General features: G+C 42.4%; 1 protein-coding gene across 2 annotated transcripts in view; it reads left to right on the plus strand.

Annotated features, from left to right (window-relative positions):
- The window catches only part of LOC138969334 (uncharacterized), a 161,748-nt gene that overhangs the window by 57,122 nt on the left and 80,846 nt on the right, over positions 1–23,780 (plus strand). The window contains exon 1 of one of the 2 annotated variants that reach the window (XM_070342103.1): positions 4,755–5,191. The exons of the other annotated variant lie outside the window; for it this stretch is intronic. The gene's annotated coding sequence lies outside the window, so the exon portion shown is untranslated. Of the gene's footprint in view, positions 1–4,754; positions 5,192–23,780 lie in introns of those variants that run through there. 2 annotated transcript variants of the gene reach the window in all.

A 23,780-nucleotide genomic window follows, 5' to 3' on the forward strand; every position in this document is an offset into this window, starting at 1 on the left:
AAGGGGCTGAGGGCATACGGCATAGGCGAGTGATGTGTGTCCCTCTCGGACACCTGAAGCTCAGTACAGAACACGTTCTGTGCTATCTATCATCAGGTGTTTATGTATTAGGCCTCCAAGTCTGTTATCATTGGTTATCAACACCCAGCTTCCCTATGCCCACAGGCTAATTTACAGGCCGTCTCCAATTTCACAGGAAGACACGAATACGAAAGTGAACGAAACAATGACTTCCCCTTTTTTCTCGGTCCAGTAATCAGAGATACCACCATACTACTGCTTATCCAAACAGTTCCAGACACTTGTTGGATAGAGGGTGTGAGTGTCATTTGCTCATCTGGAGGTCATTAATCAAATCTTCGTACTCGCAGAAAAATTCCTCCCGATCTTCGCCTTTAACTAAATGAACCTTAGTTGTGTAACACTGCACTGTCAAGCCAATTTCAGGAGTTGTATTTCAGGTGCTGAAAGGTAATAATGTCGAGTGCCAGTGCTTGGGAAAGTGACACGGCTCACTGCACTTTGTTGTGGGGGAAGGATGCTCTGATGATGACATGTTAAAACTTTCTGAGTACTGAGAGCCTACGGAACACTGCACACTGTCTTGTGCTGCTTGCAGGTGTTGAGTTGCAGGTGCAAACGATATAGTGGTGTCGAGTGTCTGTTTGACACGTCTCCTCGCACATTATTTTTGAGGTAAGACACACTACAGGGAGTCCAGCAGTAGATAGGTTAAGCCTATTTTAACATACTGGAAACTGGTAATTTTCCAGTAGGTATTAATTTAGTTTTACTAAAGCCTGCTGGGACACAAGTAATGGGTTAGTGCATTTGTAAACAGGAATCGCTTGACAAGTGGCCCCCTTCATCCCCCCCTTCCTCGTCCTGATATGGCTCTGCGTAGTCGGCTGGACGTTAAGCAACAAATAAACAAACAAACAAACACTACAGGGTGACTGACTGGGGCTTACTGCTGCGGCACATTGCACTGTCGCGCCGATTTTAGTTTTTTTTTTTTTATGTGCAGAAGGTAATAATGTCGAGTGTGTCGGTATCTGCCCTGAACTAACAGCTGCAGAACATAGCACAGTCGCGCTGATTTTCTGTGTTATATTTCAGATGCAAAAGATAACAGCGTCGAGTGTGTGTGTTTCGGAAAGTGACAAGCCTCCTCGCACATTATTTTAGAGCAAGACACATTTTCAGGTGCAAAAGATAGACAGTGTCTGTGCTTGGGAAAGTGACACGGCTCTCTGCATGCATTTGGGTTCTGCAGCAAGATCTCATGAACACTGTGCTTTGTACTGGAAACTTGCATTCTCCCAGTAAGGTAATACATTGTAATACGTTGCAAGCCCCTAGTGGAGCAATTTTTTGATTAGTGCTTTTGTGAACAAGAACCAATTAACAAGTGGCTCTATCCCATCTCCCCCCCCCCCCCCCCCTCCCCCCCTTTCCCCGTCGCGATATAACCTTCGTGGTTGAAAACGACGTAAAACACCAAATAAAGAAAGAAAGATAGGTGTAATCAGCTACTCATGGCAGAATGATCGAGGTCTTTTACGTGCCACTATGGATACGAGCAGTGACATGCAAAACCAAACGGCCTGATACGCAACAGATCGAGTTGAAATTGTGGACGTTTACACAGATCATGCATTCTTTCACGATGATAGGGGTTGTTCGCGACTCAACACCAAGCGTGGCGGAACAGGTCGCATTTCAGTTGCGCATCGGTTTGGATAATCTTTTATGAAGCGTGCAGAGTAAAGGCACAGTCCTTCACGCGAAAACAGTTGTGCACTATCTGAAACCTGCACAGGCATTTGCATGGGCTAGGGCCATCCCTCCACTTGGACACACACCAACAATCAAGAGCACAAAATCCCTTGCAGAATTCGATTTAAAAAAAATTGTATTCATTTCTTTAAAATGCAGAAAGATCAATCTGCTAAATTAATTCATCCAAACACAAAAACGCTTTTAAGAGCACGTGTATAAGTCTTGCTTGTTGTGCTCCATTTACTATAAGGCTACATAAAGACTAGAGAAGTCAGGTGCATACAACAAAATGTTCTGAACAGGAAATTCAATGGCCTTTCCAATGGTTGTCAGAAATGTTTGGTTTGTGCATATTCTGATTTTTGCAGATTTTAAAATACGGGGCTATGGTTTTTGTCAGGTCGATTTTAGGGGTGACCTTGTTTGACAGGCTGTCACGGGATGCCTATACAAAGTACCATCCATCGGACAAATGATATGTACAGCTGACATAATTACCTTTTGGGGCATATAACGTTCAACTAAAATAAATTGCGTGTTAATGCTTTTCTTAGCGTGCGAAAATTGTTGCAATAATTTTTTGGCCAAGTTCATTTTATTTTCAAATATCGATGACAATGACCATTTTTCCAGTCACGACCGTTAACAGGGTTAAAACAAAAACAATTAGCATTTACATTTTCGTGAATGTTTATTAAGTTAGCGTCTTGAAACTTCACACACTAAAAATTATATAGCCCATGATGACGTCCAGATATGACGCAAGTCTGGTTGACTTACGTCGACTTTCTACGTCATGGCGGGGTCGAGTTCAGGTACAGAGTGGAAAATGATCAGTTAAAAAACACACATTTTGAGCTAGATCTTTAAAAAAAATTGAACTAATTTTATTTAAAATAGGCTGTGTGAATAACAATTTTCACAGGCAAAAAAAAAAAAAAATCTTTAAGCTAACATTTGTACGTTTTGGGACATCCAAATGAGACATCATGCAGCGCGAACCACAACATATTTCTGTGCTCTCCGCGCTACGAATAGCAATCTGGTTAGTACGACGCGTTAAGATGTTATAAGGTGTTGAACTTGTGTACAGTGGAACCCCCAATTTAAGACTCCCTCCTTTTTAAGACCTTGTTTTCTTAGACTTCCTGTTCATAACCTCTGTAAAATTACCCCCAATTTAAGACTCCCTCCTTTTTAAGACCTTGTTTTCTTAGACTTCCTGTTCATAACCTCTGTAAAATTACCCCCAATTTTCTTCTTCTTGTCGTTCGCTGTTAGATCGTCAGTCCGGACTGCAGGGGGAAACGTGCTGTCCTCTCCAAGTCCTCTCTGGGGCCGTATAGCTTCTTTTGTAGCGCTGTCTCCTACCCCCAATTTAAGACTCCCTCCTTTTTGAGGCCTTGTTTTCTTAGACTTTCTGATCATAACCTCTGTAAAATTACCCCCATTTTAAGACTCCCTCCTTTTTGAGACCTTGTTTTCTTAGACTTTCTGATCATAACCTCTGTAAAATTACCCCCATTTTAAGACTCCCTCCTTTTTAAGACCTTGTTTTCTCAGACTTTTCATTCATAACCTCTGTAAAATTACCATCTAATTTAAGACTCCCTCCTTTTTGACTCACATGCGAAGCAAAAGTGAGTCTATGTACTCACCCGAGTCGTCCGTCCGTCCGTCCGGCCGGCCGTCCGGCCGTCCGGAAAACTTTAACGTTGGATATTTCTTGGACACTATTCAGTCTATCAGTACCAAATTTGGCAAGATGGTGTATGATGATAAGGCCCCAAAAAACATACATAGCATCTTGACCTTGCTTCAAGGTCAAGGTCGCAGGGGCCATAAATGTTGCCTAAAAAACAGCTATTTTTCACATTTTCCCCATTTTCTCTGAAGTTTTTGAGATTCAATACCTCACCTATATATGATATATAGGGCAAAGTGAGCCCCATCTTTTGATACCAGTTTGGTTTACCTTGCTTCAAGGTCAAGGTCACAGGAGCTCTTCAAAGTTGGATTGTATACATATTTTGAAGTGACCTTGACCCTGAACTATGGAAGATAACTGTTTCAAACTTAAAAATTATGTGGGGCACATGTTATGCTTTCATCATGAGACACATTTGGTCACATATGATCAAGGTCAAGGTCACTTTGACCCTTATGAAATGTGACCAAAATAAGGTAGTGAACCACTAAAAGTGACCATATCTCATGGTAGAAAGAGCCAATAAGCACCATTGTACTTCCTATGTCTTGAATTAACAGCTTTGTGTTGCATGACCTTGGATGACCTTGACCTTGGGTCAAGGTCACATGTATTTTGGTAGGAAAAATGTGTAAAGCATGTGAGTCGTATGGGCTTTGCCCTTCTTGTTAAGACCTTGTTTTCTTAGACTTCCTGTTCATAACCTCTGTAAAATTACCCCCAATTTAAGGCTCCCTCCTTTTTAAGACCTTGTTTTCTTAGACTTCCTGTTCATAACCTCTGTAAAATTACCCCCAATTTAAGACTCCCTCCTTTTTAAGACCTTGTTTTCTTAGACTTCCTGTTCATAACCTCTGTAAAATTACCCCCATTTTAAGACTCCCTCCTTTTTGAGACCTTGTTTTCTTAGACTTCCTGTTCTAACCTCTGTAAAATTACCCCCAATTTAAGACTCCCTCCTTTTTAAGACCTGACTTTCTCAGATTTTTGGAGGTCTTAAAAGGGGTGTTCCAATGTACACAAGTTCAACACCTTATAACATCTTAACACGTCGTGTTAACCAGATCCCCTTGGGTCGAAACAAGGCCATGTTGTAACCGATCGAATTTCAGATGCGCGCACCAGCTCAGGGCTATCTTTTTTATGAAGTGTGCATAATCATAGCAGTATTATTTATGCGAGTACAGTCCCTTAGGAGATCTGTGTCAGTTCAGAGGTACTTGCGTTGACACTTTTGAACTCTCAGTCGATAAGGGAAAGTGGTGTGCTCTCTGCATGACATTGTGTGTTTACATTACATGATTGTGCAAATGTTACACCTGGCTTTTCTCATAATCATGTGAGAGGAACTTAGCTAGCTACGAATGTTCATCGGCGGTGTGATATCTTCTGTTTGATCAAGTTCAAGGGTATCGTTTTCTTTTTGTGTGCGACCTGTAAAAGTCTACAGGCAAGTAGAGTTTTCACTCAAGTGGCAGGTTTGGTGTATTTCTGAGTGAGTAGTCTGGGAGTATTTGTCTGTGTTTTGAACGCTGATATGAGAGGAAATTAGTGTCTGGTTCGACGACAGTTTCGGCTTATGTGCGTGTGTTGTACTCCACTGATTTGTGAGAGGGAACCGTTGGGTGAAAACGTGTCATAGCGAAATGGAGTGAGACTGTTTTCTTGGAAAGTAAGGCTGCACCGACAACGAGTGTTGGGGTAAGTTGTGCTTGGCTCTATTACTTTGTGATTGTTTGCTAACATTTATACATGTGGTAGCTGAACTATGTACTCAGGCTTTTGTTCCATGCAAGTAGAAACAATTGTTACAGAAATGCTGGAAATATTGCGGAATTTGTTCATTTTCAGTGCTGAAAATTCGATGGACAGCGAGTGGCGATTACTTCTCTTTCCCCCTCTAGTCCTACCCTCCCTTCTTCCCCACCCCCACCCCCCACCATCAGCACCACCACTCGACACCTTCCAGGCATATTGGGAGTTTGCTGTAAAATCCTTGGTATAAAACCACAAAATCGACGAACAAGGAAGCTTCATGAATGAACCAATATTGAGGAAGTATCAACAAGCTAACAATTTTTGGGATGCTTTATTCCTGGTGATTTGGTGCTGGACATGAAAAATTGAACAGGTACACGAAAGGCAGTGCTCAGGATTTTGTGACATCTTGTGGTGGTGTTTCGGTGCAGAAGATTCGTCGCTGAGTAGAAATTGTCGGTGGGTTGTTGGATTGTCCCTTCAACCTATTCAACATGTTTTACCTTAACTGCTGAAGAGACAATAAACAATAATAACCAATCACACTTATTACATCAAATCTGATTTAAAATCTTAATCTAACACAAGTAAAGCAAATGAAAACTATGTTGTATCGTTCCATGAAAGGAACAGGGACGGGGAAGGGGTGGCTTAACGTCCTCACAGAAAGATTTCCTAATGGGGACATGTGTGTGATAATATGGTAAGACGTTCCATGAAAGTTTGAAACAGGTCTTAAAACGAGATTACTGTTATCTCAACAGTCTGGTTTGCCCGTCTTCAGTCAAGTATGTCAAGTAGCGCGGGCTTGCCCCAGGTCAGCCTTCGCTAAGCTAGCACTTGCGGGGACTGCAGAGCATTATGTGTGCCCCATGAGCTGCGTTTCAGAGCGGTGTAATGCATGACATGGTGAATCAGTGAAAAACGAGGTCTACTTTGATAACACGTCAGTGAGGTGGAGAAGGTGAGTGGGGTGGGACAAGGGTGAAGATATCTTGCCATTTGAGTTTATTAGGAGGTGTGTGTGTGTGTGGGGGGGGGGGGGTGGCTGTGGCTGAATGTGTGTCTGTTTGTGTTCTGTTTCAGTTAAAGGTTGGTACCTTACGGGGTTATTGGGTCAGCCAACATGCCCATGCAAAGGATCTGTTTGAGTACTGAGAAAAGTGAAAGTCCCCCGACTTCCTGATCCATGTTTCAGTCCACAGTCTGTCTGTCTCTGTGTCTGTGACACCGCACGTTTTACAGAACAGACATCATCACATATTTCAGCGTCAAGGTAGGATGAGGCCTTCTTGGGGTCGGGGGGGGGGGGGGGGGAGGGGGGGGGGAGAGAGAAAGGGCCGGAGGAGTAAACAAAAAAATCAGCGCATACCTGTAGTGCAAATGAGCCCAACCAACGTGTGTGAGAGAGAGTGTGTGTGTACGTGTATGTCCGTGTCCTTGCTGAGGTCTGGGTCCGGCCGGTGTCTGTGTTTGCGGACAGCAATGGATTAACGACTGAGAGGAAAGGCGGGCCGCCGCGGATTAACTCTCGCTGGCTGACTCGCCTGGCCCCGCGCGAACGCTCGTCTAGCCTCTCACCTTTCGTTCTGTGCAGACAGTCTCGCCACGAACGCTTACCAAACCGCTTGTGGTCTGTCTATGCATCAAGGAAGTCGTCGCTTCTTCATCCAGTTGTCTCTGCGTTCAGGGAAACGCATGGAGGTACAAAAGTGAAGTTGAAAGCCTGTGTTTAAGGGTCGAATATTCTTCTTCTAGCTGTCTCTGCGTTCTGGGAAAAGTGAAGTTGCACACCTGTTTTGAGGAATAAGAGGTGTCATTTTCAGAACATGTTGTTGTGCCTTTTCGTGATCGGTAAACGCTCAGCGCAGTCTTACCACGAACGCTCAGCGTTTGTGTTGTCGGAACTCCACCCATCAAGAAAGTTTCCGCTTCTTTGTTTGCGTATGTCTTCAGGAAAAAGACAGGTACCAAAGTGAAATTGCAGTGCCGACTCAAGGAGACAAAGTGAGGTGATGGTGTCAAACAATTCTTGCAAGCTATCAGTTGTTATGACCCGTTTGTGCTTGGTATGATCAGTGCAGTCTCGCCACGAACGCTTACTCCTCGTGTTCTTTGTGAAAGTGTTGGCTTCTGCTGCCTCTCTACAAGGATAACACAGGTAAAGAAATGACATTTGTGAGCCTGTTTTTAGATACCACGAGACGAGTTTTAGTACTGTGGAGCGCAAAGAATTGATATTGACTAATCTCTTCTTCTTCTTCTGTCTCCGTGCGCAAAATGAAACAGACACAAGAGTGATGATTTGTACGTAGGGAGGTCTAGCTGTCTGAGTTCAAGAGACGAATCGTGACGACTGTCAAAAATGTTGACATGCTTCTCGTTTGTTCTGCTTCTGCCCCTGTGTTGTCAGCTAACGTGCAGGTACAACAGTGACATTTCCAAGCCGTCGTAGAATTTAGGATACAATTACATACGAGGTGTCAGTATCACAACATATTCACATGCTGTTAGCTGTTCCTACTTATTGCTCTATGCTCGGTAAACGCTTGCCGCTGGCGTTCTGTTGCATCCATCGATCAACAACGTTCTCACTTAGCTCCGAATATCGGTTTTCTTCAAGAAACAGTTGAAACACCGCCACTGCTTGTGTGCTGTCAGTAAGTTGTGGGCGTGTCTCGGATTTGAGGGGTTGAGTCTATTCGTTTGGATGACATTGTCGGCATATTAACATTTCCACATGTTACAGATGTTCCTGCCTGTTCGTGTTTGATAAACACCTGGCCAGTCTTTCCACGAACGCTTAGCGTTTGTCACTGTTATGTTCTCCCCATTCATCAAGAAAGATCTCGCTTCTTCCTCTTGTGTTCTTCTTCTTTCTTCTGTTTGTTCAATGAAAGCATTGCGAGCCTCTCTTAGTCTTAGATACTACGGTCTCCCCCCGTCGCTGTGCTCAACGAGCGCGCAGGTGCTAAAGTGAAACTGTATGTCCCGTCTCGTATTTTAGGAGACACCTCGAAACTCGAATGCAAGTGTGTTTCACTGGCTTCCGTTTTGTGTGTGTTGCTTTTTGCAAACACTGTAGAATGTAAACTTTCTGTCACTTCCAGTATTTATTGTTTGATGGATCCAAGAAAACGCTCAAGGTGGATTGATTGAAGTGAAAGGAAAGTACAGCGTCCTTTTCCTCAAAGTCGAGTAGAAAAGTTACTGAAGTGTGGCTCAAGCGTGTCGACATACTGTGCATTACCACCTCATATCTACTCCAGTGCTCAGCTGACTGACTTTCTCAAACAGTGGCCTCTATCTCTGTCTGCTGAGCCACAGGGCATGCAGTGCCTGTGCATCTTGGTTAGTAGCGCTTCCTGGTTATTGTCGTGAACTTCAACATGTATTGGAGTCTGTTTTACTGTCACTTCTGGAGTCTTGTTTCTGTTTTACTGTAAATTCTTGAGCCTTGAGTATGTTTTACTGGGAATTTTCGAGTGTACATTCCATTCTATTGTGAAAGTCATGAGTTCTTGAGTCTGTTTTTGCTGTGAAATGTGGAACCTTAAGTCTGTTTTACTGTGAATTTTTGAGTCTACAGACCATTTAATTGAGGACTTCTGCATTGTTGAGTGTGTTTCGCTATGGAATATGGTGCCTTGAGTCATTTTTACTGTGAAGTCTGGAGTCTGTCTTACTGTGCATTTTGGAGTCTGGAGTCTGCTTTGCTGTGAATTTTGGAGTCTGGAGCCTGTTGTATTGTGAATCTGAAGTCTGTTTAACTGCGAATTTTCGAGTCTGGAGTCCGTTGTCACAGTGAACTTCTGGAGTCTGTTGGGCCTGTGGTCCGTTTTATTGAGTCACTTGAGAAAAAGTGACTCTATGTAATCGGTCAGTGTTAGTCTGTCCGGCCGGCCGGCCGGCCGTCCGTAGACACCACCTTAACGTTGGACTTTTCTCGGAAACTATCAAAGCGATCCGGCTCATATTTTGTTTAGTCGTGACCTCCAATGACCTCTACACTTTAACGATGGTTTCGTTGACCTTTGACCTTTTTCAAGGTCACAGGTCAGCGTCAAAGGAAAAATTAGACATTTTATATCTTTGACAAAGTTCATCGGATGTGATTGAAACTTTGTAGGATTATTCTTTACATCAAAGTATTTACATCTGTAGCCTTTTACGAACGTTATCAGAAAAACAAGGGAGATAACTAGCCTTTTCTGTTCGGCAACACACAACTTAACGTTGGGCTTTTCTCGGAAACTATAAAAGTGACCGGGCTCAAATTTTATGTGAACGTGACTCCCAGTGACCTCTACACTTTGACGTCTGCTTTGGTGACCTTTGACCTTTTTCAAGGTCACAGGTATGTCTTGAAGGAAAAAAATTGAAATATCATATCTCTGAAACTATTCATCGGATTTGATTCAAACTTTATAGGATTATTCTTTACATCAAATTATTTACATCTGTATTGTGTTGTGAATAGCAATTTCTTCCTGTCCATCTGATGCCTCATATAATATTCAGAACTGCGAAAGTGACTCGATCGAGCGTTTGCTCTTCTTGTTGTCTGGAGTCTCTTTTAGTGCAAATTCAGGAGTCTTCAGCTTCTCCGTTGTGGCTGGGGTTATTTCCACATTCTTTTGGCTCTCTTCTTTTGGCCCTCTTCTTTTGGCCCTCTTCTTTTTTGATGACAGCATTGTCGTGAATAGACGGGTTTTTTTAAAAGCTATTTCTTGTTTTATTGCAAACGTTTAATTTTTTGTTTTTTATTTTATTTTTGTTGTGGTGTGGTTATGGAGGGTTTCTCTGCGTTTTTATGACCTGTGCTTCGATGTATTGTGTGAGTGTGAGCTGGAAACGGGAGCACACGAGTGGGAGAGGAGCTGGTTTATTACACTCACGGTGAATGTGTGTCAGGCGTGACAGGTTTGTGGCAATGTTTACTGTGTAATATATATGCTTTTTTGTGCAGTGCTATGTTGGCGTAGGCAGATATGGTGACTTAGACAGGATTAAGTGTATAAAGACGGGCAGGTTAAAGGCATACTAACGCACTCCCGTGTTTACAAAGTGTAGTTTGCCCACAATCGATGTCAAACGCACCATAAGACCATATAATGACGATATGTCACCATGCGCGGACCATAATACATGCATTACAGCTTGTTCTAGCCTCTGAAAAAGTGAGGATGTAAACAAAGCCGCGGTGTTAGCTCCCTTGCATCAACGTTACATGTGTTGCCAAATCTATAAATAGGACCATCTAGATCAAAATAAAAATTCAAATATCTCAACATTTAAGGGCTCCTAGACCACAATATTTTGCAGGGAACTTAATTTAGTCTGTCTCCAGCTGTTGGTAAAGCAATTAGCGTGTATAGTCATCGAGTACATATGGCTTTAAAAAATAGACAGTCACAAACAGACACGCACGCTCGCACGCGCACACACACACACACACACAAACACACACACACACACTCTCTCTCTCTCTCTCTCTCTCTCTCTCTCTATATCTATCTCTCTATCTCTCTCTCTCTCTATCTCTCTCTCTCTCTCTCTCTCTCTCTCTCTCTCTCTCTCCCCCCCCCCCCCCCCCATCACCTCCGAATGGGTGGGGAAAAAAAAGATAGACATACGTAGCAGTAGGAAGGCTGACCGATTTGTTCACAGAACAAGTGAATATGACAGTTGTCTTTAGTCATGTTTAAGGAAATATGAAACTTAATACTCTACCAAGCATGTCGTGATAAACCATCTGTCATTGCTTCGATGTAAATTTAAGACGTAAAGTTGTGGCTGCGTTTGTGGTTGTCCACTTGTTATTGAAGACAAGAGTCGTTAGTGTAAATATGTGCGTGAATACACCTGCATTTGAACAATAATTCCCAGAGACGAATGCAGTGTTAATGGCTGAATGCAATCTTTTTTCGCACCAGTCACCAATTCATAAGATTCTGTAATAACTCCTGCATCTATCAGCAATCATCATCCACACTGTTACTAATGTAATAGACATGAATACCTACTTGGCACATGTGGGTGTTCGGGGATAGCGTGTGTGTGTGTATATATATAATATATTATTTCTCTCTCTTTCTCTGCTAAGAGATTTTAACAAATCTCGGAAGAAAGTCTCGGCTGACTTTCAATTGTTTCTTTCACAATTTCTGATGTTTTATATACATATATATATATATATATATATATATATATATATATATATATATATATATATATATATATATATATATATATATAGGGGCGTGTCATATGTGTGTGTGTGTGTGTGTGTGTGTGTGTATGCGTGTGTGTGTGTGTGTGTGTGTGTGTGTGTGTGTGTGTCACACAAAATGTAACTTATAAGCTCTATACGTTACAGATCAATGTGATATGTAACTTACGAGGTGTGATATGTCACCTACAAGTGTGATGTGTTACTTATAATAAAAATGTGACAAGTAACTTTATTTGTTGATCTGTAACGTAGTTGTTGATCTGTAACGTAGTTGTCGTGTAACATATTGGTGGAATGCCACTTAATGAAGTTTTCATAATTTGAAGTGTTGTTATGTTGCACATTTCTTGAAAACTTCGGTAAAATGGTAACTGTGTTTAATAAGAGTTTTGCAATTGTAGCTCTGCAAAAGCCACGATCGCCTATCCTATCAATATCAATGTATGAGTCCATGCTGTTAAAGAATGTGAAGGAATGTTTAGGAGTTTGAACGGGAGCAATATCTTCCAAAGTAACTGAGCAGACATAATAGAGCTATAATTACGACTTCAAAATTGAGCACAGACATATTTGTCGGAGAATGCAAAAATAATGTAAATAAAATCATGATATGTGTGTTCAACTGTTACTTCGGTCAACTAATTCAATTGAAGTAGATTCAAGTACACGAGCAATATTATTGATACAAATTATACAAGTGATACATAACTAAAAGAATACATAAAAGAGTTTTCCGCAATAATTGTACGCAGACGTCTCGAAGATTCAGCTAAATCAAGTTACGTGTCACCATTTTCGTGTTTAGAGAATTATGAAAACAAATTTTCAATAATAAACAAACTTCTTTTCGTTTCAGGCTTTTGCCTTTTTGTGAGTCTAATATCTGGTTCTAATAGAAAGTGCCTGCGAAGTTTTGAATGATTTCATCAAAAACTGAATTTTTTACACTTTTTTAAACTTCGATTTTGACTTTTGTCATTTTCAATTTCAAATCGAACATAAGAAGGGACTCGCACTTACATCTCCAACCCCTTCTTCTTGATTATGGAAAAAATCCGTGTGTGTAGAATTTTAAAGGGGTAATTCTTGGTCAACTTTGCATCTTTTGTGACCTTTTTGTCCCCCTATTAATGAATTTGTTAATTAGAATCCCTAATCAACATTCATAAACCTTAAGTTACACTCGTTGGAAAGGGATTAAGCGCCAGAAAAAAGGTTGTTTTTTAAAAGTAAAAGAAATTTGCACACCATATTCATTCATGATTGTAAAATTTCTTTGAAAGTGGTGCTAACATTTGTTGAAAATATCCGTGTGTGTGTCGAAATCTTAAGTAACATTGGACACACACACCAGATGTGTGTGTGTGTGTGTGTGTGTGCGTGCGTGTGTGTGTGTGTGTGTGTGTGTGTGTGTGTGTGTGTGTGTGTGTGTGTGTGTGTGTGTGTGTGCGTGCGTGCGTGCGTTTGACTGACCACCTGTTGTTAAGGTTATGTTACTGGTATTAGTGTGCGTTTGACCACCAGCTGTTACTGAATGCGTGTGAATATGCGTGTGTGTGACCACCTGTGTTAAAACCAATGGCGTTTGATATGTTACATACAATGTGAACTTATGTTCTAGAAGCTACTTGTATCCGGGAATAGTCAGTGGAAGTGTTGCGCAGTTTGAGGGAACATCCTCATTAACTCCATGCAGGTAGCAGCAATTGGTACCCGCACCATCACTCCAGCCACAGACATACCCACCTTCTTGGAATGGTACCAAGATATTCAACTGCTACGTAGCAGTAGAATATCTTTGATGGTACTGGCTCCAACCGAAGCAAATTCTCGAGCCAAAACGATGTTGTTGTTGCGCCGACAGGCACCTGGATCTATCACACTGATTTGAATTTTTTATTTTTTTATGTTCGTCCGTCACATGCCGTTCCCTGGTCGAATGTGTGTTTGTCTGTCTGCCTACTCCTGACTCTCTGTAGGTCTGAATAATGGTACGTCTGTATGTCTGTCGGCCTGTCTGTCGGCTTGTCTGTCTGTCTGTCTGTGTGTATGTCTGCCTCGTTTCTTTCTCTCCTTTCGATCGCTCAACGTTGCATACGTGCATTTTAGGGCTTTATTCAAAGCATAGCAAACACAAGGAGCGAAGTCGATGTCCGTCTGTCTGTCTCTTGTTCGGTCGATCTATTGTGCAGACATATAGGGTTTGGGGTTCAGCTACAGGGTGACCCAAAAATAAGAGTACCCAAATAAAACGTCATAAATTGAACAAAAATAAAGCAATCTTCATAAAATGTATGTACACACACAAGTAGCCTCTGCATGATTTGCACAGAAAATGTTAGCGTTCTAGCTTGTCTTTCAGGAAAGTTATGCTCATTCTACAGAACATGCTCCAAATGGCCTCCCCCGGATTTAAATCCCCAGATTTCTATCTTTGGGTTTTTCTGAAAGACAACGTCTACAGGAACAACCCACAGACAATCACAGAACTCAAGAGAGCCATCACAACAACCATTCGCGGAATCTCGCAACAGGAGTGTGTGCGGGTGATTGATAACTTTGCGCGGCGAGTTCAAGTTTGCCCTCAGCGGCGCGGAGGCCATTTGGAGCATGTTCTGTAGAATGAGCATAACTTTCCTGAAAGACAAGCTAGAACGCTAAAATTTTCTGTGCAAATCATGCAGAGGCTACTTGTGTGTGTACGTAATTTTTATGAAGATTGCTTTATTTTTGTTCAATTTATGACGTTTTGTTTGGGTACTCTTTTTTGGGGGGTCACCCTGTACATCAAACACATGGAGCTTAGCAATAATGTTGCATTGCCCTCATTGACTTGTGCAGCATTCTGTTGGTGATTTTGAAGGTTGTGATGAGAGTGGTTCCCGCAGTGGGGCACTGCGGTTATGAAATTAAAGGCCCCTCCTGTTTTTGGAACCGCAGGAGCTTTCTAGTTTGCTGTTAGGTAGATTTTTGGTTCCTCTTTCCTGTCATGCTCTCTTTTTCTTCATGAATTCTTTTCTTTTTTCTGCCTTCTTGCTCATTCACCTGTATTTTTTCCAAAAATCTCTTCTCTTGCCGCTTGTCTCGCGATTCATGTATAGTTTAATCTGTTAGTGTTCTGATGTAAGTCCAGCAGTAGATAGGTTAAGCCTATTTTAACATACTGGAAACTGGTAATCTTCCAGTAGGTATTAATTTAGTTTTACTAAAGCCTGCTGGGACACAAGTAATGGGTTAGTGCATTTGTAAACAGGAATCGCTTGACAAGTGGCCCCCTTCATCCCCCCCTTCCTCGTCCTGATATGGCTCTGCGTAGTCGGCTGGACGTTAAGCAACAAATAAACAAACAAATGAGAGTGGTCGAGGAGGTATTCCATATTTTGGGATGAGTGTTTTGGGGGTTTGGACTTCAATGGTTCTTTATTTCTTTTTTTTGTTTGCTTCCAGAATACAGCACAATACAGTTTAGTGAACATGCGGCGGGGATGTAGCTCAGTCGGTAGCGCGCTGGATTTGTATCCAGTTGGCCGCTGTCAGCGTGAGTTCGTCCCCACGTTCGGCGAGAGATTTATTTCTCAGAGTCAACTTTGTGTGCAGACTCTCCTCGGTGTCCGAACACCCCCGTGTGTACTGTACACGCAAGCACAAGACCAAGTACGCACGAAAAATATCCTGTAATCCATGTCAGAGTTCGGTGGGTTATAAAAACACGAAAATACCCAGCATGCTTCCTCCGATAACGGCGTATGGCTGCCTAAATGGCGGGGTAAAAAACGGTCATACACGTAAAATTCCACTCGTGCAAAAAAAAACAACCCGAGTGTACGTGGGAGTTTCAGCCCACGAATGCAGAAGAAGAAGAAGAAGAAGTGGACATGCAGTAACAACTCAAAGCCAATAACAGAAAATAATGACGTGTTGATAGATTTGGTCTGTTGCGTCATCACAAACAGACTTACTTGGACAATGTTTGTGATCGTCATCAGGCAATTCAATATTACAATTCGCTGTAGAAGAGACTTAGAAATCATACATTTCGCCAGCAAAACTGTAGGAACAATCGTTCAAAAACAGGAGCCTACGATTGTTCCATGACCATCGCCACACGCCCTGATATGGCCCTTCGTGGTCGACTGGGCGTTAAGCAAACAAACAAACAAACCATCGCCACAAAAATGTTGCTGCACTTCAGTTGCGGCGAAGACGCTGATTAATGTCACGGTGTACCTTAGATTTGCAACGAATTTTCCAGCAAATTATAATATTCGATTGCATTTCAATTTTTTTAGATTATAAGAAACGCGTCAGCGCTAGGACATACCGTGCTATTTAAATTTGTCAGCCCAGTGCATCTGTACCGTTTGCACGACTATGCAAAATACACTTAATCCCCACATGATCTATCAGTGTGAAAATAAAACCATTAGCATGAAGATGGCAGGCTGTTCAGCGGACGACCAAACTGTTTATTTCCAACACAGTCTGGTTTTGCCCGCTGGGCTAATTCATTTAATGTGCTGTTCATTTTCAACCGACTTTCAGCAGACTTCTGAACATGTTTTGTCAGGACGAAATCGCCAGAAAGTCGCGGCCGTGTGTACTGGTTGAGTGGCGTGACGATTGATACCTGACTTTAACCTGTCTAGGCCTGGGAGGCGCACCAGCAAAGAGAACCAGTGGAAGATCTTGGTTGGTTGGAATTGTTAGTTGTTCATGTCCCTTCCCCCTATTTGGCTATTCGGGACCGTCAAAAAAAAAAACTTTTTAGTGGGCGAAAACTGATTCTATCTAGATAGGTTTTGTGTGAATATTTGTTTGTCTGTTCACTTAAAAGACCGTTGGGTCGAAATATCTGTGAATGTATTGTTTTGTCAATAACAAACGTTCCAACAACCTATCTTTCTTGTATTTTGATTCTTTATTCTGGACCGATTTCAATTTTGTTTCCTTACTCAGTTTTCATCATGATGGTCTCCTTGTTTGAAACTATGGACACTTAGGTCAATCACAGTGAAGTGAAGAAGGTTCTAAACATTCGTATCCATTCACAATTGTTCCTTCAAATCGTATTAAAAATCGTGATCTCGTTTAATTGCGCGCAAACGGTCAGCTAAATATAGCTTCAACCCAGACAAGGCGCTTCCAAATCGGCGAGAAAGTTGATGAGAGTCGGTTGAAAATCTGAAAAAGGGTTTACCTGGTCAACTTCTCGCCGACTATGCCTCGCCAACTTCTGAGCGGGTTTTTTCAACAATAACAATAACAGCACTTTATTGTCCGTTCAAATATTACATAAAAATGGAAAATTTTCTTCGGCACACCCTCACAACAGTCGTTTGAATGTCGGCCATTTGAACAGCTTTTTAGTGTTAACAATTGTTTCCTCACTAACAATTTAGACATTTCTGGTATTTTTTATCTTGAACTAATTTGACGCATGCAAATAGTGTATTATGGTTGGGGTGTTTTCCATGAGCGGAAGACCTAGATTATGGCCTTTTAGATCAGCGGGATTGTTCGCCATGCAGAACGAAAACAGAATCGTAAAACGACGTTATACGTTGCTGTTTTGAGTTATTCAAAGTGTTGAATATGACCGATGACAAGTGATACAAATATGACACGAGTTTTTGCTCTTAGCTCTCTCTACCTTACTTTCACTATCACTTTTCATCTCTTAAACGTAACATTAAATGCTCATGTGTTAAAGAGGGGTGGGGGGGGGGGTGTTTTGTGTGTTTACTTGCGTACATGTGTGCTTCAACGTGAGAGAGAGAGAGAGAGAGTGTGTGTGTGTGTGTGTGTGTGTGTGTGTGTGTGTGTGTGTGTGTGTGTGTGTGTGTGTGTGTGTGTGTGTGTGTGTGTGTGTGTGTGTGTGTGTGTTGTTGTTGGTTGCTGGCGTGGATGCGGGCGTGCGTGAATGTGTGTGTGTGTGTGGATATGTGTTTGCATGAGTGCATCCGTGAGTGTGTGTGTGTGTGTGTGTGTCCACGCGTGCGTTTCCGTTTTTAGGGAGAAAACCTTTACCTGTAAAGCCCAAGCGAAGGCGTGTAAATGACGAAAGAGTGGCGAGGATTGCCATTGCAGTGTTGAGTGACGGAGAACAGCGATCAAGGTGACAGTTACGGAGAAACATCGCGTGTGTGTAGGATCCATCTTGCTTTCCCCCGCCCGTGTTCACCACTGTAATGATTATACGGAGGTAGAGAGAGTTGACGGCCCAGTTCTTCCCGTGTTCACCACTGTAATGATTATACGGAGGTAGAGAGAGTTGACGGCCCAGTCCTTCCCGTGTCCACCACTGTAATGATTATACGGAGGTAGAGAGAGTTGACGGCACAGTCCTTCCCGTGTCCACCACTGTAATGATTATACGGAGGTAGAGAGAGTTGACGGCCCAGTCCTTCCCGTGTTCACCACTGTAATGATTATACGGAGGTAGAGAGAGTTGACGGCCCAGTCCTTCCCGTGTTCACCACTGTAATGATTATACTTAGGTAGAGAGAGTTGACGGCCCAGTCCTTCCCGTGTCCACCACTGTAATGATTATACGGAGGTAGAGAGAGTTGACGGCCCAGTCCTTCCCGTGTTCACCACTGTAATGATTATACGGAGGTAGAGAGAGTTGACGGCCCAGTCCTTCCCGTGTTCACCACTGTAATGATTATACGGAGGTAGAGAGAGTTGACGGCACAGTCCTTCCCGTGTCCACCACTGTAATGGTTATACGGAGGTAGAGAGAGTTGACGGCACAGTCCTTCCCGTGTTCACCACTGTAATGATTATACGGAGGTAGAGAGAGTTGACGGCACAGTCCTTCCCGTGTTCACCACTGTAATGATTATACGGAGGTAGAGAGAGTTGACGGCCCAGTCCTTCCCGTGTTAACGGTTCGACTCACCATCTCAGATCTGATCAGGTCTTCGCGTGAAAAAAGAACATACCTGTATGGGGACAGATACCAAACAATAACAGCCTGGGTTCTTTTTACGCAGAGGGGAGTGTTGTTGTTGTTGTTGTTGTTGTTGTTGTTGTTGTTGTTGCTTGTTGTTGTTGTTGTTGTTGTTGTTGTTATAGTGGAGTGTTGTTGTTGTTGTTGTTGAGGAATTAATTACTAAATAGACAGTAATGTCAATCGGCGAGATTATTTCATCAAGAAAGGACAATTGTGTAGAGGGAAAAGTCAGCGTGTTGATTTTGGGTACGTGTCCAAGTGGAGGGATGTTACTGTCCCGTGTTACAGCCTGGCAAGGTCTGCGATGGTCAGCCCAACTGTCTTCACGGGAAGGAGTCTACCTTTCAGTTGCTGTTGATGATATCGGTCATTCGCGTGTCGCTTTACTCTGTGTCCTCACCAGACCGCGGCCGATAAAAACAGTAAAGTGATCTGTTACATGGCCCTGCTTTTAGGGGTTGCGTGTGGATCTAAGCAACCGTGAAATTAGACGATTAAAAGTAAGTGTGTGTGTGTGTGTGTGTGTGTGTGTGTGTGTGTGTGTGTGTGTGTGTGTGTGTGTGTGTGTGTGTGTGTGTGTGTGTGTGTGTGTGTGTGTGTGTGTGTGTGAATAGACTTACTTTCATTCTTCTCTATGTTTGCCTTCCTCGCTGTAATGTGTGGCTGTTTTTGGCGATGCTAACTTGTTGACACGAAGCCGCAAAACCTGAAGAAAACATATCTGTTTTATGACAGCCTTCGACAGCACGATGCGGAAGGGACATGTATTTTGACTGATTCACATTGCTTTGATTACAGCGCTGCGGACAGTGATCTCTATAACTTGGTCGGTAGGTGGCCGGATCGGAACGAACCGGTGCGAAAGAGTACCTCTTGGTTTTTTTGTTTTTGTTTTTTGGTTTCGTGAATGTTTTGTCTTGTCTATGAATAAGACGCATTATGATAATGATCAAACGACTTTCATATTTACGTGGTTTTTTTTTCTTCACTAAACATGGATTGAATTTGTAGTTAAATTAATTTAAAATATGTGACCCTCCACGACGGTATGAGTCGCATGTCACCTTTGCATGATTTTCATATTTTTACATTTTCCTGAAGAGTGTTTTATGCTCTATCCAGTGGTGAAAACCGTTTTAGAAAAGAGCGAAAACTGTTTGAGTTATAAGCCTGTGACTAAGGTGACCCTCACACTGTTACCAGACACTCCCCGGACTTGTATTAAGCCTAGCGCAGAACCGCGCGAGGTGACATGCGACTCATTTCGTGGTGGAGGGTCACGTTTATCCTTGCATATTTCTGTCCAGCATCCGAAGTCGATTAATGCTTTGGCGGGATTTTTAGTAGTTGGTTGGAATGCGTATCTGCCCAGAATGTCTTGCTTGCTTTCACGCCACAACCACGAAAGAGAGCTACTCGGCCGCTGTCAGAGAAGATTGCAATAACCTCGAATAATTATGTACTTTTTCATGTGTACTTCCGTCAGGAATTCCAAGTCGATTGATGCTTTCCCAAAAATTTCATTTGTTTGTCTGTGTTCATTGTTGCTCAGAAATGCAATGCAGATTTATTTTGTCACGCCGTTTTCATGTGAGCATTACGAAAGCGAATATCTCGGGCGTTTACTTTTGAGACTGAAACGTCTTAGACGTATTTTAATCACCCTGAGTATGCAGTTTATACCCATGTGTATTTCTGTCCAGAATTTGAGAAGTCGATTTCTACTTTTAGGCACTTTTCATTGGTTGACCCGTTTGCTATTCTTCACAAATGTATTTCCTACACATCGTCAAAAGTTAGCGTCACGAAAGGGACTTACTAGAGAGTTGTCAGTAACGGATGAAATCACCTTGAATATGTAATGTGTCCCTCCACATTTCTGTCCGGAAGTCCAATTTGAATTTTACGTTACTTCGTTTTAGTTATTCGTCCGTAAGCATTTTTGCTCCGAAAACAACGTTGATTTATACTGTTACTCCGCCATCATATGAAAGTCAGTGGCTCGTTCAATCATGAGCTACTCGAGCGTTGTCTTTTAAGACTGAAATGCCTTAGGCGGATTTTAATCACCTTGAGATTTGACTCTCCTTGAAGGACAGTGACTGGTGAAATAAATGTGTTTTGTCAAGCTTCTGTCGTCTTTCCTCCAAACGTTCCGTTTCCGTGATGGCCGTACGCAAGAAGAGAAATTCAGAATTCCACTATAGTGAAGAGACGTGTCAATACAGTCTTCAGAAATCTTGTTCAGTCCGAAGACCGACTATCTCCAGGTGCTGTGTAACTGCCTGAAATAGACCTATGTGTTTTATTTTAATGTACCCCCCCCTCTCTCTCTCTCTCTCTCTGCCTTCTTCCCACCTCCCACCATGCAGGGGTTTATTAAAATGTATATTTTTGCTTCCAATTTGTCATTTGTAAACATGCTCCAGCTAGCAACGAGTCAGAAACGAACAACTGCTGTAAACGTCTCCGTTGAAAAGCACAAAATATTGAAAATACCATAATTTACCATTATTATTTTGACATTATTTCAAACTTGTAATATTAAAATCGTCCGCCAAATTTCATTTGCTTTTAAGAGTACGCTCATAAGCCTAGCTTGTTGTGCTCCATGTTTCTAATTTCATGTATGCGGCAATAGTACCAATGAAATTTATTGAATAAACTTGTTTAAACCAAAATATCAGGAAGAGACTAAAGCTCATGTACCCTCCAACCTCTCTCCCCCCTCCCACCCCAGCCCACACCCTGAGAAAGAAATACTAATAACTTGGTAACCGTTATGTCGCCTGTGCTGCGACTTCTGTCTTGTGTGTGGCGCACGTTATATGTCAAAGCAGCACCGCCCTGATATGGCCCTTCGTGGTCGGCTGGGCGTTAAGCAAACAAACAAACAAACAAACCGTTATGTCGTGTGACGAGCGGGGTAGTGATGAGATTAACCTGAAACGGTTTTGAAGGGAACAAATTTATGTGGAAGGACTGGGATCACGCACCTAAATGCAATGACGGGGAAATCAAAGGCTGCTGACTTGGGCACGAACACGTCGGTGTATCCGACCGACCCCCCCGCTCTCCAATAGCTTGCAATTTCTCTCACAGTTTTAGTTCTAATGGCAAAGACACTGAGTGATTTGTGCTGGAGGTATCACGTTCACCGGACGTGCGTCACGGCGCTTTTTTGTTCTTTGATTTTATTTTGTTGTAAAGAAACAGTCCTTTTTGTGTAAAGAATTCGGCTCCCTATCTGTAAAGAAACAGTCCTTTTTGTGTAAAGAATTCGGCTCCCTATCTGTAAAGAAACAGTCCTTTTTTTGTAAAGAATTCGGCTCCCTATCTGTAAAGAAACAGTCCTTTTTGTGTAAAGAATTCGGCTCCCTATCTGTAAAGAAACAGTCCTTTTTGTGTAAAGAATTCGGCTCCCTATCTGTAAAGAAACAGTCCTTTTTGTGAAAAGAATCCGGCTCCCTATCTGTAAAGAAACAGTCCTTTTTGTGTAAAGAATTCGGCTCCCTATCTGTAAAGAAACAGTCCTTTTTGTGGAAAGAATTCGGCTCTCCGCGACGCCTCCACACTCGGATGCGACCATCAGCAGGTTCCAAGCAAAAGCGGGACTCATTTGTAAACAACACCTGAGCCCACTGCTGACGTTGCCAGCTCACATGTTGAGTGCACCAGGCTCGGCGAGCTGCTTGGTGATTAGCAGTCAGGGTTGTTCCTCGGACTGGACGCCTTGCACGCAAGCCAAAGTTGTGTAAGCGGTTTCGGATCGTCTGACCACTAACAACAGTGTTGGTGGTAGCTTGTAGGCGTTGCCTATGTTGCTTGCCGTAGCCATTCTTTGTTGCACGGCCTGCCTCTGAATGAAGCGATCCTCGCTTTGTGTGGTGCAGTGACTCTGGGCCGACCAGAACGTTGTCGCTCCTGCACTCTTCCAGTTGCGTGGAATCTCTGTTTTAGTCTGATGATGACAGAGGGAGCCACTGCAAGCATCTGGGCCGCCTGGCAGCAACACCGTCTTGTAGCCATCCTATTGCCCTTCCTCTATCCAAATCGCTCAGTTTTCTTCGTGGGGGAATGTTGCTGCTGTGCATAATTGTGTCAGCGTGTCAACCTTTAAACACAAGCTGGTGAGCGATGTTCATAGCCAGGACCCTGTTGTAGCACGTGCATCACAACCTTTTGCCCTGGCATGCGTTCCACAAATTTCATGGGGCTATAAAAAAAACACCCTTTTTCTTCCAAAATGCAGAAGCTTTTTCCCGCAGTGGGGCACTGCGGTTATGAAATTAAAGGCCCCTCCTGTTTTTGGAACCGCAGGAGCTTTCTAGTTTGCTGTTAGGTAGATTTTTGGTTCCTCTTTCCTGTCATGCTCTCTTTTTCTTCATGAATTCTTTTCTTTTTTCTGCCTTCTTGCTCATTCACCTGTATTTTTTCCAAAAATCTCTTCTCTTGCCGCTTGTCTCGCGATTCATGTATAGTTTAATCTGTTAGTGTTCTGATGTAAGTCCAGCAGTAGATAGGTTAAGCCTATTTTAACATACTGGAAACTGGTAATCTTCCAGTAGGTATTAATTTAGTTTTACTAAAGCCTGCTGGGACACAAGTAATGGGTTAGTGCATTTGTAAACAGGAATCGCTTGACAAGTGGCCCCCTTCATCTCCCCCTTCCTCGTCCTGATATGGCTCTGCGTAGTCGGCTGGACGTTAAGCAACAAATAAACAAACAAACAAACAAGCAGAAGCTTTTATTTTTGAGAAGTCCCACAAAGGGAAATAACTCTGCCTGCCAAACAAAATTCTAGGTCAAGACTCATTGTTCATTTGTTAATTCAAACACATTAATCTTTTAATTATTATGTCGATATTTAATTTGTTGGCAATTTGTTATAATTAGATCCGTTTTTTCAACGATCCTTAACTTTTTTTGAAGAGTGTATACATACAAATTTAAAAAGTGTTTCTTGTATAGAATATAGTCAATGTTTGTAAAAATTTTAGTCAAGCAGTATGTAAGAAATGTTAAGTCCTTTGTACTGGAAACTTGCATTCTCCCAGTAAGGTCATATTGTACTACGTTGCAAGCACCTGGAGCAATTTTTTGATTAGTGCTTTTGTGAACAAGAAACATTTAACAAGTGGCTCTATCCCATCTCCTCCCTTTCCCCGTCGCGATATAACCTTGAACGGTTGAAAACGACGTTAAACACCAAATAAAGAAAGAAAGAATCAGACATCTTTGAACTGGCGCTGTGAAGACATATCTTGTCAGGGACGCATTATTTTCATTTCATTTCATTTTCATTACTTTATTGTCCCATCGCTGGGAAATTCGGGTCGCT

This window comes from Littorina saxatilis, linkage group LG6 (genome assembly GCF_037325665.1).
Source record: "Littorina saxatilis isolate snail1 linkage group LG6, US_GU_Lsax_2.0, whole genome shotgun sequence".
Lineage (NCBI taxonomy): Eukaryota > Metazoa > Mollusca > Gastropoda > Littorinimorpha > Littorinidae > Littorina > Littorina saxatilis.